Below are 3,182 nucleotides of genomic sequence, written 5' to 3' on the forward strand. Positions count from 1 at the left end.
TTTTTTATTTTTTCGGCTCGACAAGATTTATTTCCTTCTCCTACGTATCTCCATGTGCAATAGAGAATCAGAGTCATGTAGCTTTTGTAGAAAATATTTGTGTGTTGATATTTTTTTAATTTAATTTTAATATTTATTAAATTTAGGATTATGGATCTGTCTCAGCTCATTCACCCTAAAATATAAAATTGACTGAGGTGTATACCAAAGCCAATTCAATAAAATATTTAATTTTGATTATAATTATTGTTATCGATATTATTATTACTATGGTATATACTTAAAAGATTTTTTGGTTGTATATTTTTATTTTGGAGAAAAAAATTAAAGATATCAACTTGTCACAACTTGTATCTTAAATTCAAAGGCTAAAAAGATGTCACATCTAATTAATCATTACTCAAATAAAATCTTCGATATAATGACTTCAAATATTTATATTGAATATTGTGATAATATTTTCTGATTTTTAATTATATTTTGAATTTAAATAAGAAGGACTTTAAGATAACAAATTGTCATAACTTGCCTCTTTAAATTCTAGAATCAAGAGAATGTCACATTTAAATAATCTTTTTTTAAAATGATAGATATTATTAATATAAATGTTGATGAAGAATCTGATAGTTATTATTATTATTCATATTATTATTATTATTACCTAAACATACTAACATTACATAAGAACCTAATATATATATATATATATATATATATATATATATATATACTTTATATTACTTATACTAACTCTTGCTTCTTCTTTTTTTTTTTAAATATAATTATAATTATAATCATAAAATATATTATTTCAGTAAAATATATCCTTACCAGAAAGGAAAAGAAAAAACAAGAAAAAGTAAATATGATATGAGGGTCTAATTACTTTCTTAAAAAAAATAATTATTTGATAAATGGGCTTAGCCCATATGTTTGACCCAAAATGGAAAGAAAAGAGAGAGATCAGATGGCACTTAGCCATTTTACCAAAACCTAAAAATAGAAAAGAAAGGGATCTGAGAGGAGTGGGGGAGGCGCTCTATTAGGGTTTTGCGCGTCACCCCCCTCTATGGATGTCAACAGCATAGTGGTGTGTGGAGGTAGATTGGAGCTGTGGCCAAGGTGATCAACCGGGTGGAGAATAGGAGAGGAAACCTGTTAAAGAAAGAGATGAAAGAAAGAAGAGAGTTGTCGCCGGAAATCCCCTTCGACGACAATGCATGATGGTTCGTCATGGCTGCGCACGGTAAGGGTCCACAGAAGAAGCTAAAGGTCGACGTTGTCATCACCGAAAATCGCCTCTGACAGTAGCATATGGTGGTGCATGACGACACTCACGGTGGCTTGGTGACTCGTCATAGTGACCCATAACAAGGGTACAAGGGAAAATAATAAGTGAGCAATACCGCTACCAAAAATTGCCTCCGACAGCGACGCATGATGGGGTTCATGGGAACCACCGCCACATTCCCCTAGTACTGTTCACTTGGCCTTTTTTATTTTATTTTCGTCACTTTTCCTATTGTGGCTAGGTTTTTATTTGCTTGGTAGAAAACCTTTGGCTAAGGGTTTCAGTTGATTTAAAAGGGGGAAAGAATTGCTTTACAATGTCATTAAATATTGATTTGCATACATGTTATTTCAAAAAAAAGGGAAAATGACCACGTACAGAACAAGATTAGATAGAATATTGATACCCAAATTTGATTGCTCATTGCCTTTACTTCTTATTTTGCTTTCTTGTTTTGCTTGCTTCCTGCTTGAGCTCACTTAATTACTCTTGATAATTTGTTATTATCCTTGGTTCTCTCTGTTTGAATTTTTTTTCTTCTGTTCATGTTATGTTACAATATTTATAGCCTCATTATCATTTGAATCCTTCTTTGGAAGCTGGTGCCAAGTTCATGCTTTTGGAAGCATATATAGCAGAAGCGTGATCTTAAGGACATGTTGGTGGCTATGTCAGAGAAGCTCAACAAAGCTTGTTGGAGGAGATTCAAGAGCAACAATAAAGTGTAGTATGGCAGAGATTTTGGGTAGAGAGCAAGATATTGTTTCCTTCTTTCCTTGTCTTTTTCTGTTTCTTATTCTTTTTTATTTATGATTATTGTATATATTTTTATTTGAGTTTAAATCTGGTTTGTAAATTATTTTTATTCTTTAATCGTTGATTTAGACATTTTGAGAAAGAAATTAGTAGAAAAATTAATGGATAAAAATTGGTGTTTACAGTTGCCCCTCTTTACTTGAATTTTACTAAAGAATGTGAATAACAATAGTTTTCATATAATTGTAGTAAAAGATAAGTAAAGACTTAAACTCCAATTTTTCCTATGAAAACAGTTGCATGTATTCACCACACAGAGAAAATATAGTCACGAGGATTTAGCATAAATTGAAAAGTATAAGGATTTAAAAGCAATAACCATAGGGATCCTAAAATATCAAAAGAATAGTGGACTCTAGGATCCAGAATATTGGAAGCAAAGAGCGCGTAGACTCAAATATGAAAATAGTGCACTTGGAGGCCCAAAATATTGAAAGCTAAGAGCACGAGGACTCAAAATATGAAAATAGTTGACTTAGGGATCCAAAATATTGAGAGCTAAGAGCACGAGGACTCAAAATATGAAAATAATGGACTTAGAGATTCGAAATATTGAGAGCTAAGAGCACGAGGACTCAAAATATTAAAATAGTGGACTGGGAGATACAAAATATTGAGAACTAAGAGCACGAGGACTCAAAATATAAAAATAGTGGACTGGGGATCCAAAATATTGAGAACTAAAAGCACAGGGATTCAAAATATGAAAACAATGGACTTGGGGATCCAAAATATTGAGAACTATGAGTACGGGGACTCAAAATATGAAAATAGTGGACTTGGGGATCTAAAATAATGAGAACTATGAGCATAGGGACTCAAAATATGAAAATAGTGGGCTCGAGGATCCAATTTATTGAGAGTTAAGAGCACGAAGATTCAAAATATGAAAACAGTGGACTCGAGGATCCAATATATTGAGAGCTAAGAGTAAAGGGACTCAAAATATGAAAACAATGAACATGAGGATCCAAAATATTGGGAGCTAAGAGCAGGGAAACAAAAAATATGAAAATAGTGGACTCTAGGATCCAAAATATTGGGAGTTAAGAGCTCGAAGACTCAAAATATGAAA

The 3,182-nt window shown here is 32.1% G+C and overlaps 1 long non-coding RNA gene across 1 annotated transcript; it reads left to right on the forward strand.

The window, feature by feature from the left end:
• Window positions 1–877: 877 nt before the first annotated feature.
• Window positions 878–2,229, forward strand: LOC109817920 (uncharacterized). Its single transcript, XR_002241396.3, has 2 exons — window positions 878–1,475; window positions 1,891–2,229. It is a non-coding gene; the product is annotated as an uncharacterized LOC109817920 (long non-coding RNA).
• Window positions 2,230–3,182: the final 953 nt, after the last annotated feature.

This window comes from Cajanus cajan, chromosome 3 (genome assembly GCF_000230855.2).
Source record: "Cajanus cajan strain Asha chromosome 3, NIPB_CcT2T_4, whole genome shotgun sequence".
Lineage (NCBI taxonomy): Eukaryota > Viridiplantae > Streptophyta > Magnoliopsida > Fabales > Fabaceae > Cajanus > Cajanus cajan.